At 38.0% G+C, this 9,709-nt stretch overlaps 1 long non-coding RNA gene across 1 annotated transcript; it reads left to right on the forward strand.

Moving 5' to 3' along the window:
• The first annotated feature begins 1,478 nt into the window (after positions 1–1,478).
• Positions 1,479–5,045, forward strand: LOC118559141. The gene is made up of 4 exons (XR_004928685.1): positions 1,479–1,694; positions 2,030–2,097; positions 3,902–4,569; positions 4,686–5,045. It is a non-coding gene; the product is annotated as an uncharacterized LOC118559141 (long non-coding RNA).
• Positions 5,046–9,709: the final 4,664 nt, after the last annotated feature.

A 9,709-nucleotide genomic window follows, 5' to 3' on the forward strand; every position in this document is an offset into this window, starting at 1 on the left:
AATAGAATGTTACAAAAACAGATACTTAATAAGGAAGCAAACATAAGAATAGCAAGGGTACAACAATGAATTGTACAGCAATGCCTCAAAATCGTTCCTTCCTAGCTTTTCTGGATGCAGTCACTGATGACATCATTGTATGGTAGTGCTTGGCCAACTTTGTTATTAATACTAATGACTGCAAGTCCACTTAGTCTTTCCTGGGCCATTGATGATCTCAAATATGATTTTATTAATTTGAGCTTGGAATAGCTCCTCTCTGCTGAGGCAACTGTCACAGGCAGAGTGCAGGCTATCCTGAGAGCTACCCAAAGATTTGGGTAAAGCTCAAACATCTCATTTTGTGAGAGGTATGTGAGAAGCTCAGTTTGGGGAAGTTCAGGAAGACTCTCTATCTCTAATGCCAGTGCACTACCATCAATATCAGCCTCCTCTCCACAAGAGAGTTTTTCCACAAGAAGCTCACATTGACTTTTTGATCAAGCTCCCTAAAATTGAACAGCACCCCAAAGTTATCTTTAACCTCACTTAAAGATGTAAATCTATCCTCCAATGACTGAATGCTACAATCCACTATAGCATTAAAACATGACACTTCAAGCCTCTTGAAGTGTCATTTTTTTCGTCATAATGTTCAATTCCTCAAGCCTGTTAAGGATTAGATTGGACAAACCCAGGCCAGTGGATTCTGGAGCTATCAGAAATCCTAAAAAGTGCTCTTTTATTTCTGGTGTTGTGCCCAGAGTGACTGTGCGCACCACAACAGACATTTGTTCATGGTGACTAACATCAGGTGTACAGTGTAAAATTATTGAATATTTGCAGTCCTTGATTTCTGCCACCATTACCTCAATTATTTTGTCACTGACACACTCTATCAGCTCATTCTGGATAGTCTTACCCAGGTATGTGTTGTGCTGCATTCCACTATCAATTCGTCTGATGTGATCTTTTAACACCGTGTCAAATTTTGCCATCAGTTCCACCTCTTTAAGGAAGTTCCCATTGTTGGCCTGATGCAAAGTATCAACTGACCCCCTGAGTGCAAGATTTCTCTCTGCCAAAGATTGAATGATACTAATCAAACGGATGAGAACATCTTTCCAACGATTTCTTTCTACATCCAAAAGGGCCATTTCTGTTGCATCAATAGTCTTCTGCTTAGAAAGACGGAGGGCAAAGTCTTTCCACTTCACCATATTATTGCAATGATCTTGACTATTTTCTATCGCGTTACATTTATGTCTTAATTCCCGCGAGCAAAATAAACATACTCGCATGTTTATTAAACTACTTCCGCGCATGGTTTATCTACCGCCGCGCGAGAAACTGCCGCTTCGAGAGGAGAAAATCGCTCTCCGCGCGCGCCAGCTGCTCTCCGCGCGCTCCAGCTCCTCTTATCCCACGCGCGCGGAGAAGACAGCTCCTCCCACGCGCGCTCGATTTTCTATCCAGCGGCTACGCTCGAGCGCGGCTGCACTCTCGGAAGCGTCTCTGACAGCGGACGGATTTTCTCCTCGCGCGAAGAAAAATGTGTTTTGACAGGTTGGGCGGGGCCAAAGCCCTCTTCTGTAAGTCTCCTCCTGATTGGGCAGACACGATCACACGGGAAGTACTGTCTGGAATTTTCTGACTGAAAAGTTACATCTGGAGGCGGGAAAGTGACGGAGGCTTCTTAGTTTGGACTACGTCGGGTAAGTGGAATTCACAACCATTCTTGCCCCCCCCCCCCCCCCAAAAAAAGGAAAAAAAATAATAATAATAAAAAAAAAAATAAAAAAAATTATTCCTCAATAAACAGCCGTAGAACGACATAAGTCCTATTTGGTATCTTCGAATTGTTCAGGGATACATAGTTAGCAGTTACAATGTTTCTTGCTACTTTAGCTACTGCGGCGCATTTAGTGATCATGTTAACTGATGCTGACTCTGATGTATTTCAATGTTTGTGGTGCTTTTCACGGTTTCAATAATTGTATCTCTTTCTCTTATTGTTTGTGTACGTGTGTGGTTCATTTTGGCATTGCAGTATTGACATTCACCCCTCAACAATAAGCAATGGATAGCGATACGTCAGCAACATTTGAGGATTTGCATGTAAGTGACAGCAAACGTCTTTGTTTTATTAAACTAATGATATTCATCTTTAGAGATGACACTCAAACTTACAGTTCTAAAGTAATATGTTAATTCAATGTACTGTAATGGTCAGAAGTTGTATTTACCCAGTTCCCATTTTAAAAGTAATGGTAAACACACTGTGAAGTCGTATATAAACTTGGAATCTCTGGTTAGACACACCACCATCCACTTATCCCAGTACAGATGGTAGCCTGGCTGACATATCCAGAAAAACTAGTAAAACATTAATTTTATCTCTTTAAAAAATCTAAATGTTTTATTAAGTAGGCATATGAAAATTATGCTAAAAATAGGAGAAAAGCTAACTTGGTTAGCTATCCACAACTGTAAACAGACACTGTAAACAGTTTATATATATATATATATATATATATATATATATATATATATATATATATATATATATATATATATATAAAACAAAAGTGTGTGTATGTGTTTCATCCATCCACCCCATGAGGCATAAAGCGAGTAAGATGTGTGTGTGTGTGTGTGTGTGTGTGTGTGTGTGTATATATTTTGGCCCAGTGCATCATGGGGGACGGCGTGATAAGCATCCCTGACTGTGGTGTAACAGTGATTCAGAATGTTCTACTCTCTGGTCGGGCATTTAATAAACTGTCTATATTTAGGAAGTTCATGAGTGAGGTTTCTTTTGTTAAAGTCACCTGACATATCGGCATATGCGGCACTTTCGTGGATGCTCCGTGTTCAGAGACACCTACAGAGATTCTCGAGTATCCACAGAGAAAGGAATCTTTATAGCTACAGGAGAGATTCACCTGGTCCTAGCACGGGCACCGCAGAGCGCCCCGTCTGCCGTTGTAATCAGGCAAAAAAAAAGCAGCCTCAAGAGAGAGCGTGCACGTTCTCGTTGACGTGCGCTCAAAACGCCCCACCTTCCGCTCAACAGACTAAACGTTCCAATGTTTCAGTCTGTGCTGAAGAGCACCCACCAACAGAAGCATAAATCGGCATCCATGCCTATCACCACAGCCCCCTCACAGAGATCAGTGAAAATGTCCTGAGAGAAGACATTGCACACTTTGTAGTTCATTTTCGGAATGTTGTAGGCCTGGATTGACACGCATCGTCTATGTGCATTTCCATAATGAAATGATGTTGGAGGTAAAGGCTGTCTGAATTCAGCATAGCAGTTTTGAAGCAAGCTCCTTCCCACTTTAGAGGTCTTACTCTTGACCCTGGGAAATTTCAATGAACTGGAGCAAGGAGTAGGAGCTATAAGCTATTATTAAGGGTTTTTGGATTGAGCCAAAGACAGGAAACAAAGAACCAAGTGAAGTTCAGGAAGCAGTGGAGCTGTGCATATAGCTCAATCTCATTTTTAATACTGTAATGTAAAAGTTCTGTGTAATCAGACAAAGCAAACTAAATGTTAACAAGTGGGACGCATATTGGAATTCCAACTTATTTGGCTTTGCAAACTAGAACGCTGAAACTTGGCTATTATGTCATTCCCAGATTAGCCTTCTAAACTCTGTTTATAAATTTGAAAGCAGCATTACATCTAGTTTAGATTTTATCATTTCAAGTGTGTTTAAACTACATTAGCTCTCACCTCACAGTTGGATCAAGCCATATCTTTATTTCTAGTTCTATTTTCACATTTTACATGAAAAAGAAACATTAAAGCCATATTACTCTAATTTAAAACAGTTATTTTTAACTACTTTTTTTTTTTTTTTTTGCAATGAATTTACCGTAAAACAGGTTCTAATTTTGTTTTTCTTGTCAACAGGGCATTCTCAGACATGAAATTTTCTCCAGGCTGATTTCCAAACTGGAATTGGCACTCATAAGAACACCTCTGGACTTAGACTTTCTAGAATTCACATGTCGACAAGAGCTTTACCTGTTTGAAGCACTGTCAAGGCATGTTAGTATCCCTGTTATAATTGTACAGGCCTTTGAGGACTTTTTTAGGCTGGTGATGCGGCATAGTACAGATACTGCCAGTAGCGCTGTTGAAACTGTTGCTGGGGTGATAGGACGTCCCAGGTATGATATAGATCAAGAAAAACTGTCTGAACTTTTGGAAATAAATCTACCTGTGGCCTGCATCGCAACATTACTTGGTGTTTCAACCAGTACAATAAACAGAAGGATGAGGGAATTTGGTGTCTCTGTCAGACAGACGTACAGCACTATTACAGATGAAGAGCTTGATAACGCAGTCATAAACATCAAAAATGAAATGCCAACTTTTGGATATCGGATGGTAAAAGGGAGGCTGAGGGCTTTAGGAATCCACGTCCCATGGCGGAGAATGACTGCATCGATGCATAGAGTTGACTCATTGGGAATTCTTTCGAGGCTGACAGGACTGGGCTGCATTGTGCGAATAACTTACTCTGTAAAGGGACCTCTTTCACTTTGGCATGTGGACACTAATCACAAATTGATCAGGTAAGTTTTTTTTATAGTAGTGAATGATGTGGATTGCAGCGAATCCTGCATTACATTTGTTAAATTTATTTAATAGTTGCTGTTTGAAAGTAGTGATGCTGGGCTTTGTTTTGTAGGTACAACATTGTTCTCTTTGGTGCAGTGGAAGGCTACTCCAGGAAGGTAAACATTAAAGAGTCTGGCATTTTGCTTTTAGGTGCATGTTCACTAGGTGCATTTTTGGCATGAAAGTTTACTGATAAGATGACATCCGTTATAAAATCTTTTACAGATTACATTTTCAGTCCGAACAATACTGTCTGATCAGCTGCTAGTCTTCAAACAAAACAGACAAACTGACCTTCTGCTTCTATAACATCTGCACACATCTCTTTGGCCTTTGTTCATCCTCTACAGACAGCCCCATACCACTTTGCAAGACAAGGCAAATTTATTCGTATAGCACATTTCAGTACAAGGACAACTCAAAGTGCTTTACATGAATCTTACACATAAAAAATATAAAAACAGAATAAAACCAAATTAGAATTTTTTTTAAGAACAATAAAATATAAAAGCAAAACAAAAAAATGTGCTCTCCAAATTTAGATTATTGATGTTTCAGTGAACATTTGCACTTGAACAGTCAAAGGCAATCTTGAACAAATGTTTTTAACTTTAATTTAAAGGAACTCAGGCTTTCAGCACTTTTACAGTTTTCTGGGAGTTTGTTCCAGATCAGTGGAGCATAGGACAACAAACAACCGTGCACAAACTGCGTTTGCTGCCTTCAAAAAAGCAACTGAGAAACATGGCATACCTTCTAGGTAAGTTTTAAGACACGGTTGACATGTTTTGAAGTAAGATCTTAACCCTTGATTGTATCCGATCATTTTAACTGTTTGCGACCGTGTAATATACAACAGAGTTTTTGGAAGAAACTTTACATCACTTTTAATTTCTGTGGAGATTGTTCTTGGCTCTTTGGTTTACATTCATTTTATCTGTCTCTTCAGTTTTCCTCCAGCAACCGCAACCAGGGAGGTTGGTTATAGTCCATTGGATGTTAAACTTGTGAATAATTTGTCCTGGTGTAGCCACATGAACATCTAGTGGCTTAGACATAATTTTGTGGAATTTAACCTTGGAACATGCTTGTCTGTGATATCCTCTTTACTCTTCTGAGACCATGCTCCCGTTTGCTCTTTGGTTCAAGTTCAGTGTAATACACCATCTCACCAACAGGGATAGTCACTAGTCCTCACTATTTAAACAGGCAGGTTTGTTGATTAGCCGATATACCTTAGTTTAAGACGAACCTGCGATTACATTAATCTCAATCATATCTAGCGATGCCATTATTATTTTTTTTCCAGGCCTAGTTCCAAAATTATTTTTATGGCTGTTGAACAATTCAAAGCAATGACTGATTCTACGATTTTACAAAAGGTTTATTCATTCATCTTTTGATCTGGAATATTGATTTAATGGTGAGAACACATTTTATTTTCATGGATTCAAAAAAATTCAGTAAAACAAGTGAAAACTTTCCAAGACAACATTAAGTTGAAAGTTGAATTATATGTGTTATACTGTTTCTGTCTGGATTTGAAAAGAGGTGAGGAATCAGTGTTGCGGATGTCAGGTGGGAGAGAGTTCAACAGATGGGCGTAGGGCATATTTGGGGAAGGGAAGGAATTGAGGGAGCTAGAAGTGATGACAATGTGGATGACAGACAGATAGGTGGAGAATGGAAGTTGTGGGTGGCTTACAAGCTGTGGAGGATGATTTTTAAAGTGTATCTCCATCTTCATTGCCCATAACATTTGGTCCACATGACATATCATAGAACTTAGTAATAACATTTGACCACATTCCACTTGGTCAAAGCATTAACAGAATATTATATTTTTAAACTTTAGAATCTTTGTTAAGTTACACAGACATACATGATGTAAAAATCTTGCCTGAGTTTTATGCATAATTTCCTAGTCATGCTATTGGATCTTTTGTGAATGCGTTGCAGGGTCAGAACTGACCAAGGGGTAGAGAATGTGGAAATAGCCCAATACATGTTCACTGTCCGTGGAACAGATCGAGGAAGCTTCATCTCTGGAAAAAGTGTCCACAATCAAAGGTTTCAAGCTTCTGCATATCTTTGAGATAAGATTACAGAAAATGTTGACTGTAACCATACTGATATTTTCTTAACTGACAATTCTTTGAAGTTAAAAACTAATTATGTTATTTTCTGAGTGTGTAGGATTGAACGGCTGTGGCGTGATGTCAGAACCTGTGTGACCTCAAAATACTACAGCCTACTACAAAACCTAGAGACTGATCACCTTCTTGATATTTCCTCCAGGGGTTAGTTTCATGATTGTGAAGAAGGGACGGATTTGCCCTTCATCTTTTTCTGTTTTGTTTTGCATATGTTATAATGCAGTGCAAACGTCTTACATAGAATATTACTAAACAGTACTGACTGGAATATCACACTAGTAAAAGCATTAAAGAATAATGAAAAGTGTATGAACACCCCCCCTCCCCCAAATAAAAAAGGGAAACTAATGAACATTTCCTCTCCTTTACAGAGGACCTATTTGCAGTTCACATGACCTTCCTTCCTAAACTGAAAGCAGACCTGGAGGCTTTTGTGGAAGGCTGGAACAACCATCCAATTAGGACGGAGCGTAATCTAACTCCGGAGCAGCTCTGGCATACCGGAATGATGCTTTACCCGATGGATCAGCCAGAGAATCTTGAGGTTTTTGTTTTATCTCAAGCTACAAAGTGATGCAGTAAACACTGTTCTCTCTTAGCAGGGATATTTATAGGTTCAACCTCAGCTGGGAGTTTACATTGTTACGTTTCATGTTGCCCTTTATTTTCCTTCTACTTTCCAAATGCATGCATGTTAATTTCCTTGTTATTTAAAAGTTATTCCTAGTAGGGAAGGCGAGTTATTTCACTCTGTGAAATGCTTAAAACCTTATTGCAGCTTTGATCTGCTAGTAACCCCATCATGAAATAAATGTGTGTTCCAAACTAATGTTCATGTCCCTTGCTCCAATCTTACTGTAACTCCTCCAGGGTATAATGTGACAGACATTTCAGGGGACTTTTCTTAAACAAAAACCTTTGTGTAGAATATGTATCGTTTTTGGTCACAAGACTTATTGTGCAGTAAATGCTGAATTTTCTTGTTTTTTGTTTTAATAAGGACATTGAAGAGCCTGACATCGACTGGGACGTTGCTGCAGAGAGTGATGTTACTGAACTTTTTCTATTATGTCGTGAATATGTGACTACAACTTTGTCAGGTGCTGAGTAGCCTACAAATAAACAATGACCTATTTGGACCCAACATAAATAAACATTGCCCATTATGGCCACGACTCTGCTTTTTTCTATTCAACACCAAAAAAAAAAGTTTTTGTCAGAGGGCAATAAAAGCTGAATAGTTTGTTTTTGGATGTCCAGGCCCAAATTTATAATTTATTAATTAGCTTGGGTTCCAGGAAAATCAGAAGCACAGTTGATGCTTTAAAGAAGGTCCCTAAACATTTCCACATGAGCTTATGATAGGCCCTTTTTGTGTCAGATCTAATTATAAATTATGATTTTTAGAAATGGATGGAATGTTATTTGAATTACCATGGAAAATAAGCAAAAGTAGTTTTGTGTATGGCTCTCGGTTTACAACTTTGCTCCCCATTGTGCTAAAATAAATGGAACATGTAACAGGTTGATTTTTTTTTTTTTTTAAACTTGGATGTTAATGTAATTCTTTAAATCTGACCCTTACATACTATTATGTGTCTTCACATTGATTAATTTTATTCAAATTTTTAACTTGGATAGAGTGGGGATTACAGTATTGTCACAGTTTTTCGTAACTCATAAAAACAAAAACAGTAGACTCGCAAGTAAATATATTTATAAAGCACAATTCATACACTGCATATTCATACTACAATCAGTGAACGTTTGGGTGCACCTTTTAGTTGAATCCAAGATAAAGTGCATCCAAAGCTTTATTTATTCTGTATTTAAATCAATGTGATTCAAAGGGAATAATAAAAAAAAATGAAATAACTAGGTGACTATTAGAATTGTGCTTATTGCCGAAGGAGTGGAGACTTGTAGTGAACTCTCAGTCTTATGGACTATTTCATTGTTAACATAACTGATCTGGGTGCTCATTTCAGAGATAGACTTACCACTAGGTAAGACTACGTGGTTGCCTAGGGCCCCAAGTTCCTGGGGACCGCATGGGATGTCGACCGCCTCAAGATGGCGCCCACATGAATTATTAATTCCAAATGAATTAAATATGCATATTTTAAATGTTTGCCTCTGATCATTGTTTCTCCTTTACTGCCAAATCTAAAACCGGGGTAAGACGGGCCTTCAGAGATAAGCAGGATCAGGCCAGTATTAATATCTACACTGCATAAGACACCTGTCCACCCCACACAATTAGTAAGACTCCAAACTTCTAAAATGGCTAAGACCAAAGACACCAGAGACTAAATTCTAGACCTCCATAAGGCTGGAAAAGTAAATGTATAAAATAAATATATAAATAACTGTATTTTTTAATTTATTTCTGCATTTATTTCTATGTGTATTTGTTCCTTTGTACATTTTTATGTGGATTTATTTGTATTTTTGTATTTTCATATATACTTTGTGTTTTTTCATTTTTGGTTACTCATAAGAACAACGCCTACCTACATAGGCTGTTTGATAACCTAGAAAACAAAGAAGCCCACAAGTAACTGTGGGTCAGAGAGGCCATTGGGAAATGGAAGATGTGTATAAATATGGCAAATCATTAGGTGTTTGAAATGTAACAATGTCTATAACTACAAAAGTTCTATATAAAAAAACATTATTTGTATCAGCCCAGGTAACGGAGATGTTGTGTGAATCCCACTTTTCTAATAAGCCAATGGTATGCTGACATACAGTAAATACAAACTAACACACAGAGGTTGTATGTTTAAATTTATTCCTTTCAGGCTCCCATTTAAACAAACTTGTAACACGTTGATAGAAAAAAAACTTTAAAAGTTAGGGTAACAAATAACAACAAATAACTGATCCAATTTAGCAGAATTAACTTTTCTAACAGGGTTTACACAAGTGTTCCTAT

This window comes from Fundulus heteroclitus, unplaced genomic scaffold (genome assembly GCF_011125445.2).
Source record: "Fundulus heteroclitus isolate FHET01 unplaced genomic scaffold, MU-UCD_Fhet_4.1 scaffold_238, whole genome shotgun sequence".
Classification (NCBI taxonomy): Eukaryota; Metazoa; Chordata; class Actinopteri; order Cyprinodontiformes; family Fundulidae; genus Fundulus; species Fundulus heteroclitus.